At 39.7% G+C, this 11,082-nt stretch overlaps 2 protein-coding genes across 3 annotated transcripts in view; one reads left to right on the top strand and one right to left on the bottom strand.

Moving 5' to 3' along the window:
* The window catches only part of tmem131l (transmembrane 131 like), a 50,879-nt gene extending 46,223 nt beyond the window's left edge, over positions 1-4,656 (bottom strand). The window contains exons 1-2 of the mRNA XM_083532512.1: positions 4,481-4,656; positions 775-841 (exon numbers count right to left, since the gene is read on the bottom strand). The gene's annotated coding sequence lies outside the window, so the exon portion shown is untranslated. The remainder of the gene's footprint in view (positions 1-774; positions 842-4,480) is intronic.
* Positions 1-11,082, top strand: part of LOC310721180 (craniofacial development protein 2-like) — a 437,392-nt gene that overhangs the window by 75,875 nt on the left and 350,435 nt on the right. The gene's annotated exons all lie outside the window — the stretch shown is intronic.

Here is an 11,082-nt window from a genome sequence, read left to right as displayed (position 1 = left end):
AAACAGTTCCTTTACAACGCCATTTGCAGGAAATTTTTTAATGAACTGGTTTAGGCATTTGCATTTTCTGCGTTCCTAAAATACTCAAAACCCAAAAATGCACTTTTGTCTTTTATTTCCCTTATTTGCCGAGGCTCACTTGAAAATTGTGTAGGTTTTCTACACTGTTCGTTATAAAAGGGGAAATAAAGAGAGTAGTTTTTCTACAGGGTGTATGGTTTATACTAAAGAAATCAACTTTCATCCACCGTATTGTCGGCCGTCTTCCTAGGACGACACAAGCTCAAAGAGAAGTATCAGAGTAACAATTAGAACCCTGCACATTTGAACAAAGCATGCACAAACATGTGTTCTTAGATGAGATAAAGCCATTATCTCAGTTTGAACACTTTTCCTTTGCCAGTTCATCAAAAACAAAACAAAACAGAAAAAAATCCACAACAGGTGGCTTTGTTGATGTTAGACATAAAGAATGTGAGGTGATGTCACAGTGAATGAGGGTGTGTCCTTTTTTTGATTGACAAGCTGTCAAAATGCATCACTGATTAGGGACATTTGAATGTTTCTGGATGAACTACAAAGGCTCTTAAAATACGACCTGTTAGACATTTTTGGCCACCAAATCATGCTGCTGTTGAGATCGGTCACATGCTGGCTCTGATGAAATAACCAAAATTAACAATTCTAGCAACATCCTAGTTGATGTCTCCTGTAGTCATTGAAGAAAAGAAAAAAATAAACATATGTGTTAAGTGTGTATGCGATTTGACAAACCTGCGATGAAATAGGAAATCAGCATCTTCCTGCCAGACTTCCACAACGCTGGACATGTGACTCAGTGCTTTGGGTTCCATGAGAAAAAGAAAAAAAAGAACACTGATGTTAATATCACTTCATTACGGTTTAATGTGATCAAACTAAACACAACCAGGACAATATTCAGCACAAAGAAAAACACACTGCCAGCATCCCATGGCTGAAAAACAAACAATCATTTTACTTTCATGGAGCATTTAAATTGCCATTTTAATGAGCAAAAACTGTGCCAATAATTCATATTTATTTCCAAATTAACATAGAAATAGTATTTATACTTAATAAACACACACACACACACACACACACACACACACACACACACACACACACCCTCTCTCTCTAATGCGTACACACACCTTTGCAGAGTCTCACTATTCGGCAATGGAGCATTTAAGTTGCAAACAAGTTAACAAAAACAATGCAAATAATGCATACTTATGTCCAATAATCATAAACAATAAAATTTATGCTCAATAAACACACATACACACACACACACACACACACACACACACACACACACACACACACACACACACACCTTTACTGAGTCTCACTATTTGGCAATGGGACATTTGAATTGACATTCTAATGAGCAAAAACTGCCAATAATTCATATTTATTTCCAAATGATCATAAAAATAGTATTTATACTCAACACACACACACACACACACACACACACACACACACACACTCTCTCTCTCTCTCTCTCTCATGCATACACACACCTTTGCAGAGTCTCACTATTTGGCAATAGAGCATTTAAGTTGCAAACAAGTTAACAAAAACAATGCAAATAATGCATTCTTATGTCCAATAATCAGAAACAATAAAATGTATTTTTAATAAACACACACACACACACACACACACACACACACACACACACACACACACACACACACACACCTTCATTGAGTCTCACTATTTGGCAATGGAGCATTTGAATGGACATTCCAATGAGCAAAAACTGTGCCAATAATTCATATTTATTTCCAAATGATCATAAAAATTTTATTTATACTTAATAAACACACACACACACACACACACACACACACACACACACACACACAAACACACCCTCTATCGCTCTCTAATGCATACACACAAGCTTTGCTGTCTCACTATTTGGCAGTGGAGCATTTAGGTTGCAAACAAGTTAACAAAAACAATGCATACACATTTCCAAATGGTCATAAAAATAGTATTTATGCTCTCTCTTACACACACACAAATTATTTGCCTTGATGTTTTGTTTAGTCCATGGAACCATGGTGCACTGTTTCCCACGGACCATTATTACTGACGCACCACCCGCTAAACTCTGGAGCGCTCTGGACAGGTAACACGGGAGACGTGCAAAATGAAAAATGGAGGAACGGGGAGAAAAACAGCGAAAAGCGACAGAAAGTTTCCGAAGTTTGATATCAATTCAAACTAAAACATAAAGAAAACACGGTACAATTCGGTTACCTTTTTTAAAAAGTAGCTTGAAATTGATTTTTATTTGTTTTAACGTATATATTTGTATTTACATTTTGATGTCATGGCAATCAAATGCACTAAATGGGTTCTACTTTAGTGAACAAAAACAATGCAAATTAAGCATGCATACTTCCAAATGATCATGAAAATAGTATTTATGCCTAATAAAGACTCACACACACCCACACAACTTCTCGCTCTATAAAGCGCACACACACACACACACACACGCGCACACGCACACACGCACACACACAAACACACACACACATCCCTTCACAGAAAGCATTTGAACTGCAATTACAGTGACCAAAAACAATGCAAATAATGCATACTTGCTTCCAAATGATCATAAAAAAAGTATTTATGCTGAATAAACACACATTTTCACACGTACACACACAGAGCATTGAGTTTATATTCCAGCAAACAAAAGCATGGCAGACAAATAAATAAATAAGAAATTCATACCGTCATAAACCTGGCATTTATGCACAATAAACAAACTGTCTCTCTAATACACACACAGATCTGATAGTCTCATTATTTGGCAACAGGCCCTCATGAGCTGACATCTAATGAACACAAACTGAAAATGAACATAAAAATGCATACTTATTTATAAATGGTTTGGGTTTTTGGAATGTATGCTCAATCAATCCTCTCGCTTTGTCTCTCTCACACACCTTTCTCACGCACACAGACACCTTTGCTAAGTCTCACTATTTGGCAGTGGTGCATCTGAGTTGATCAAGCGAACAACAGGGCAAAGAAAGCATAGATGTTTCTAAATTATCGTACAAATATTATTCCTTATACTTACTATTTATGCTCAATAAACTCTCTCTCTCACACACACATACACACACACACACACCTTTGCTGAGTCTCACTATTTGTCAATGGTGAATTTGAATTTGTCTAACATGGCAAATAATGCATAGTTGTTTCCAAATTTTTTATATTTATTATTATTTATGCTCAAATAAACTATCACCTGTTCTCTCTCTCTCAGACACACACACTCACAAACACACACCTCACACACTCACTATTTAGCAATATGCCATAAAGAGCTTACATTGATCTTCTAAACATGATCAAAAAAAGGCATATTTATTTCTAAATGGTAATTAATGTCAATTTTTCTTTTATCGCTTTATCTCTCTCTCTCACACACACACACACACACACCGTTGCTAAATCTCACTATTTGGCAATGGGGCATTTAAGCTGACGTTTTAGTAAACAAAAACAGTGCAAACCATGCACACTGTACTTATTTTGAAATTATCTGAAATATAGCAGTAAAACCATCTCTCTCTCTCTCTCTCGCTCTCTCTCTCTCACACACACACACACACACACACCTTTCCCGAGCCTCACTATTTGGCAACGGTGAGTGCTCCTCTTGCAGCAAGTGAATAAACACAATGTAGGAAATGCATCATGTTTTTTTTTATTTTGATATAAAGCATAAAAACAGCATGCATGCTCGATAAACACTTATATACACACACACACACACACACACACACACACACACACACACACAAATGTGACTCTGCAGTTCTCACTATTTTCCAATAGGGTCACTTTAGGTTGGCCAAAAAGTCGTTTAATATTAAACACACACACACACACACAATAAAATATGTTGTAGGTTTTTTTTGTTTTTGTTTTTGTTTTACAAAAAGACGAATAAAGGGTTAATAATTGGAGCAGAATCCTGCAGATTGTGCACGCAGGGAAGTTTGGTGTTGAATGTTGACACACAGGAAACGGAGCCTAAAAATGGAGCTGTTATAAAAAAAAAAAGCAGCTAAAAAAACACACACCTAAACATCAGAATGTTTCTGAATATGTATCATTAAATACAACACTCATCTCAGACGCATAATTTCTTTAAACATATATATATATATATATATATATATATATATATATATATATATATATATATATATATATATATATTAGATCTGGTGCTGTACAGAAGAGATAGAGAGCAGATAGAGAGGACAGAGCGTTTGGCTGCTTGTCAGATGGAGCTCTCATGGTTTTTTCTTCTCCTCTCTCTCTTTCTCTCTGTCTCTTTTTCCAACCCCGCAGTTTTTAATTAAAAAAAAAATAAACAACCCCGCGTATTGTATTGAAAAGGTGTGCGGACCTGTGAGCTGAGCTACTCCGAGCTGTAAAAACGGCAACAGGAGGTGTAAAAACCCGAGCAGGACGTTCATCCCCGACGCTCCGTGTTGGGTCTCCCTCTGCGCCGCCATGCTAACTGAGCTAACGGCGCTAGCGCGGCTAACGCGTACACACATACAAGACTTAGACCGCCTCATTGGCCGCTCCGGGGCCGCTGCTGCGATGCGTCAACGCCGCCGCCATCTTGGTCCGGTCAACAAACAAACTGATGCATCTTAGTTGCGTTTATTTGTTGTTGTTGTTGTTGTTGTTCTGCATCCCAAAAATAAAACCCACGCTATTTCATTTATCAAATGTTGTTGATGATCCACACGGGATACGATATAAAGTATCAATTGCACATTACAAACTATGACAAAATAAATAGTGTGTAGTGAATAAGTACAGTATTATAACATCATAACAATGATGGCGCGATCATAGCAATAACCATACAAAGTATTATTGTATAGCTTTTAATGTTATTATTATTATTATAAATTATTATTAATAATTTTTTATTGTTCTTTTTTAATTACTCATTATTTACCTTTTTCTTTTCTATTTCATTTTGCAATTGATATTACATACTATTTGATATGACATTCTAATATATAATAATAATAACAACTATTATTATTATTATTATTATTATTATTATTATTATTATTATTATACATTTTTACTATTGATTACTCATTATTTACCTTTCTCATGTCTATATAATTTTGCAATGATATTACCTCCCATTTGCATTCTTTTTGACATTACATTCAAAAGTATTACTATTATATTATGTATCATTATATATATATATATATATATATATATATATATATATATATATATATATATATATATATATATATATATATACACACACACACACACACACACACACACACACACACACACACACACACACACTGTTATATTATGGTACTATTCACTATACAGTTTGTTTCATTAACAAACACATGCTATATGCTATAATTTATTATACTATATACTACGAAATTATTCATCGATTATTATTTTATTATAATGATTCTGGTGATAATAATGATTTAATTGACTATTCTATTCATAGTATACTGTACACGTAATTCCATGTTGTTGTACCATAAAACATACATGTATTTCCATAATGAATCCATCAGTTTTCTTTGTCATTGTCTGTTTTGCAGTATATACAGTGGTGTAAAAAAAATGTTTGCCATGTAGATTTTGCTTTCCCTCAATAATAAAAGCCTTTATTTAAAAACTGCATGTGTGTTCACCTGTATTATCTTTAACTAATATTTAAATGAGCTTGATGATCTAAAACTTTAAAGTGTGACAAACATGCAAAAACATAAGAAATCAGGAAGGGGGCAAACATTTTTGCACACCACTGTATCTGTGAATAATTGCATCATTATAGTGCTATAAAAATACAGAAAGGACCCTGCCAGTGTTATTTATCTTTGCCGGTTTTCTCCATTTTCTCAGTGACGGTCAATTATGACTAGAGATGCACATTTCTATTTTTCCCAGTATTTCAAAGGGAATGAGGGATGTTTTGACCTGAAGCACAATGAAAGCTAAAATAGTGAGGTTAATCCATGAAAAGCCTTTTCCTCACTGTCAAGTCTTAATTTTATTTATTGGAAATTGAATTTTATTACAGTAGGAGTGTCTCCACAATTCTTGACCAATAATTTAAAAAGCCAAAAATATACAACAGAACAAGTGTAAGCTTTCACAATTCCTTCTTAAAAAACTATTAATGTGTTTAATGCAGAAAAACAGCAGCTCTCCCCTTTAGCTGCATTTCTTTACAGGGATCTTCTGCCCGCACCAAGATGGCAGAGGCACTGACGTACGATTCAGCAGCCAAAGAGGTGTCTATGTATTTGATATGTCTATTCTTACAGTCACACAGCTCCTCCCTCTCTCTCTCTCTCTCTCTCTCTCTCTCTCTCTCTCTTTTCTTTCCAAGGTTGCCAGTTAAATGATAAACCATAAAGCATAACTATTAAACACCAACATTTTAAGTTAATGTTTCAGCAAATTATCATTAAAGCACTTATTTAGTACAATCAAGCTTATATATATATATATATATATATATATATATATATATATATATATATATATATATATATATATATATATATATATATATATATATATATACCTTAAACCTTTACTCTAAAATAATCTGGATTGAATTTAGTTCATAATTAAATCCTCGCTTTAGTTTTACATGGAGAAAAAAAAATCACTCCAAATTCATATTTAGATTAGCTCTAATCTGGGATTTGTTTATCCAGGATTTGTGCATCCAGTATTTCTTCAACTGGGATTTGTTCATCCGGGATTTGTTCAGTTGTGGGTTTGCTTATAGCCCCCCAGCTCAGCCGCCATGTGTTGGAGTTTACCCCGGTGAATGAGAGGGTCGTTTCCCTGCGCCTACGGGTTTGGGGATAGGTCTCTCAATGTCGTGTGTGCCTACGGGCCAAACGGCAGTGTAGAGTACCTGGCCTTCTTGGGGTCTCTGGGAGGGGTGCTGGACAGTGCTCCGACTGGGGACTCCGTCGTTCTACTGAGAGACTTCAATGCCCACGTGGGCAGCGACAGTGACAACTGGAGGGGCGTGATTGGGAGAAACGGCCCCCCTGATCTGAACCCGAGCGGTGTTTAGTTACTGGACTTCTGTGCTAGTTACAGTTTGTCCATAACGAACACCATGTTCAAGCATCAGGGTGTCCATCAGTGCACGTGGCACCAGGACACCCTAGGCCGTAGGTCGATGATCGACTTTGTGGTCGTTTCATCTGACCTGCGGCTGTATGTCTTGGACACTCGGGTAAAGAGAGGGGCGGAGCTGTCAACTGATCACCACCTGGTGGTGAGTTGGATCCGATGGCGGGGGAGGAAGCTGGACAGACTCGGCAGACCTAAGCGTACTGTGAGGGTCTGCTGGGAACGTTTGGCCGAGTCTCCTGTCAGAGAGATCTTCAACGGTGGAAGGAATACTTCGAGGATCTCCTCAATCCTGCCGTCACGTCTTCCAATGAGGAAGCAGAGGCTGAGGGCTCAGAGGTGGACTCGTCCATCACCCAAGCTGAAGTCACCGAGGTAGTAAAGAAACTCCTCGGTGGCAAGGCACCGGGGGTGGATGAGATCCGCCCTGAATACCTTAAGTCTCTGGATGTTGTGGGGCTGTCTTGGCTGACACGCCTCTGCAGCATGGCAGTCGGGGACAGTGCCTCTGGAATGGCAGACCGGGGTGGTGGTCCCTCTTTTTAAGAAGGGGGACCGGAGGGTGTGTTCCAACTATAGGGGGATCACACTTCTCAGCCTACCTTGGAAAGTCTATGCCAGGGTACTGGAGAGGAGAATACGGCCGATAGTAGAACCTCGGATTCAGGAGGAACAGTGTGGTTTTCGTCCAGGCCGTGGAACACTGGACCAGCTCTATACCCTCTACAGTGTGCTGGAGGGTTCATGGGAGTTTGCCCAACCAGTCCACATGTGTTTTGTGGATTTGAAAAAGGCATTCGACTGTGCCCCTTGCGGCGACCTGTGGAGGGTGCTCCAGGAGTATGGGGTCTGGGGCCCTTTACTAAGGGCTGTCCGGTCCCTGTGCGACCGAAGCAGGAGCTTGGTTCGCATTGCCGGCAGTAAGTCAGACTTGTTCCCGGTGCATGTTGGACTCCGGCAGGGCTGCCCTTTGTCACCGGTTCTGTTCATAATTTTTATGGACAGAATTTCTAGGCGCAGCCAGGGGCCGGAGGGTGTCCGGTTTGGTGACAACACGATTTCGTCTCTGCTCTTTGCAGATGATGTTGTCGTGTTGGCTTCATCAGACCAGGACCGTCAGCATGCACTGGGACGGTTTGCAGCCAAGTGTGAAGCGGCTGGGATGAGAATCAGCACCTCCAAATCCGAGGCCATGGTCCTCAGTCGGAAAAGGGTGGCTTGCCCACTTCAGGTTGGTGGAGAGTTCCTGCCGCAAGTGGAGGAGTTTAAGTATCTTGGGGTTTTGTTCACGAGTGAGGAAAGGGTGGAACGGGAGATTGACAGACGGATCGGTGCAGCTTCTGCAGTAATGCGGTTGATGTACCGGTCTGTCATGGTGAAAAAAGAGCTGAGCCGCAAGGTGAAACTCTCGATTTACCGGTCAATCTACGTTCCTACTCTCACCTATGGTCATGAGCTCTGGGTCATGACCGAAAGGACAAGATCCCGGATACAGGCGGCCGAAATGCGCTTTCTCCGCAGGGTGGCTGGGCGATCCCTTAGAGATAGGGTGAGAAGCTCGGTCACTCGGGAGGAGCTTAGAGTAGAGCCGCTGCTCCTCCACATCGAGAGGGGTCAGCTGAGGTGGCTCGGGCATCTGTTCCGGATGCCTCCTGGACGCCTTCCTGGGAAGGTGTTCCAGGCGCGTCCCACTGGGAGAAGACCCCGGGGAAGACCTAGGACACGCTGGAGAGACTATGTCTCCCGGAAGAGCTGGAAGGAGTGTCTAGGGAGAGGGAAGTCTAGGCATCTCTGCTTAGACTGCTGCCCCCGCGACCCGGCCTCGGATAAGCGGGGGAAGATGATGATGATGATGATGATGATGATGGAATTTATTCACCTGGGATGTAACTACCAACTACTGGGATGTAACTACCAACTACGCAACTACCTGCATGTTTTCTTTCGGCCAACAGTAGCCCAATTTCCACTGGTACCCGTTTCTGAATTTCTTATTCGTGATTCTCATTTTTTGATTTGGCACATGTTTTATGCTGGATGCCCTTCCTAACACAACCCTCCCTAACACAACCCTCCCTATTTATCCGGGCTTGAGACCGGCACTAAGAGTGCACTGGCTTGTGCAACCATGATGGCTGGATTAGTATATATATATATATATATATATATATATATATATATATATATATATATATATATATATATATATATATATATACACACACAATAGCAGTAAAGAGATTTGTGGACATTGTTGAAAAGTACAAGTAAATGGTTATAAGGCTATGGCAGTGAAAACTGTGTAGACACTGTTGTAAAGGTACAACAAGTGGAAAGTTATAAGGTTTAGCATTGAATAAAAATGTGCAAGGTGAATATACATGTCCACTAAAAAAAATTAGTATTTGGTCAATAACAAAAGTTCATCTCAATACTTTATTATATACCTTTTGTTGGCAATGACAGAGCTCAAACGTTTTCTGTAAGAATCCACAAGGTTTTTACACACTGCTGCTGGTAGTTTGGCTCATTCCTCCATGCAGATCTCCTCTAGAGCAGTAATGTTTTGGGGCTGTCACTGGGCAACACGGATTTTCAACTCCTTCCAAAGATTTTCTATGGGGTTGAGATCTGGAGACTGGCTGGGCCACTCCAGGACCTTGAAATGCTTCTTACGAAGCCACTCCTTCGTTGCCCGGGTGGTGTGTTTGGATCATTGTCATGCTGAAAGACCAAGCCACATTTCATCTTTAATGCTCTTGCTGATGGAAGGAGGTTTTTACTCAAAATCTCACAATACATGGCCCCATTCATTCTTTCCTTTACACGGATCAGTCGTCCTGGTCCCTTTACAAAAAAACAGCCCCAAAGCATGATGTTTCCACCCCCATGCTTCACAGTAGGTATGGTGTTCTTTGGATGCTACTCAGCATTCTTTCTCCTCCAAACACGACAAGTTGAGTTTTTACCAAGAAGTTCTATTTTGGTTTCATCTGACCATATGACATTCCCCCAATCCTCTTCTGGATCATCCAAATGCTCTCTAGCAAACTTCAGACGGGCCCAGACATGTACTGGTTTAAGCAGAGGGACACGTCTGGCACTGCAGGATTTGAGTCCCTGGCGACATAGTGTGTTACTGATGGTAGCCTTTGTTACTTTGGTCCCAGCTCTCTGCAGGTCATTCACTAGGTCCCCCTGTGAGGTTCTGGGATTTTTGCTCACTGTTCCTGTGATCATTTTGACCCCACGGGGTGAGATCATGCATGGAGCCCCAGATCGAGGGAGATTATCAGTGGTCTTGTATGTCTTTTCTATTTTCTAATAATTGCTCCCACAGTGAGGTTGTGGACAGGTGTCTTTTATACTGATAACGAGTTCGAACAGGTGCCATTTACAAAGGTAACAAGTGGAGGACAGAGGAGCCTATTAAGGAAGAAGTTACAGGTCTGTAAAAGCCAGAAATCTTGCTTTTTTGTAGGTGACCAAATACTTATTTTCCACCATAATTTGCAAATAAATTCTTTAAAAATCAGACAATGTCATTTTCTGGATTTTTTTTCTCATTTTGTCTGTCACAGTTGATGTGTACCTATGATGAAAATTACAGGCCTCTCTCATCTTTTTAAGTGGAAGAACTTGCACAATTGGTGGCTGACTAAATACTTTTTTGCCCCACTGTATATGTCCAGTGATTTATAAAAATTTGATTGGCAAATATTGTACCCTAATTGTAGCAGCTGTTTAGTAGGATCACATTTGCATACCACTGCATGAATGACTGCCTAACACATAATATATTATTATATTTATGATTAACAATCAAATGATTACATG

The sequence above is a fragment of the Silurus aristotelis genome (genome assembly GCF_946808225.1).
Source record: "Silurus aristotelis genome assembly, chromosome: 27".
Classification (NCBI taxonomy): domain Eukaryota; kingdom Metazoa; phylum Chordata; class Actinopteri; order Siluriformes; family Siluridae; genus Silurus; species Silurus aristotelis.
Note: the sequence above shows the minus strand (reverse complement) of the source record. Positions and strands in the feature narration are given on the sequence as shown.